This window comes from Cornus florida, unplaced genomic scaffold, assembly GCF_030987335.1.
Source record: "Cornus florida cultivar Cherokee Brave unplaced genomic scaffold, ASM3098733v1 CherokeeBrave_3.0.0_Hap2_Chr04, whole genome shotgun sequence".
Classification (NCBI taxonomy): domain Eukaryota; kingdom Viridiplantae; phylum Streptophyta; class Magnoliopsida; order Cornales; family Cornaceae; genus Cornus; species Cornus florida.
Window position 1 is genome coordinate 74,956,218 of NW_026775574.1, and position 629 is coordinate 74,956,846.

The 629-nt window shown below is 38.3% G+C and overlaps 1 pseudogene; it reads left to right on the forward strand.

Annotated features, from left to right (window-relative positions):
* Positions 1-261: 261 nt before the first annotated feature.
* Positions 262-360, forward strand: LOC132305709 (small nucleolar RNA R71; annotated as a pseudogene).
* The last annotated feature ends 269 nt before the right edge of the window (positions 361-629 follow it).

Here is a 629-nt window from a genome sequence, read left to right on the forward strand (position 1 = left end):
TTGAGACAAAGACTTCATTTCGGCAGCTATTTCATTTAAATGTTCGACTTGATGTAAGCCTACACTCTTCCTACCTTGTGAATTTCTACCATTCTTAGATGATAGTGTTCTATGCAAAGAATTTTCACTCATGCTTTCATAGAGACGCCACACGTCATCCTTATGCCTATCAATGTATGAGCCACCCATGGAAGTATCAACCATACCCTTATAGTTGTCCGATAAGCTCCCAAAGAAAAATTGAATAATTGCCATTTGGGCATGTCATGATGTGGACACTTCCTAAGCAATTCATTGAAGCGTTCCCATGCCTCATGAAATATTTCTCCATCCCCATGTGAAAATTCTCCAATTGAGGTTCTCATGGCATTGGTCTTAGAAACCGGATAGTACTTCTTCAAGAATTCTTGTTGCAATTCTGCCCAAGAAGTGATTGAAAAAGGCCTAAGATTGTTAAACCAATACTTTGCCTTGTCTTTTAAGGTGAATGGAAAAAGTTTGAGTCTTAAGACCTCTTCCGGCATGTCCGTATATTTTACTGTGGAACATACTTCAAGAAACTCATCCAAATGCTTGTAAGGTTCTTCACTAGGAAGTCCATGAAAGGTAGGAAGCATTTGAATAATTTA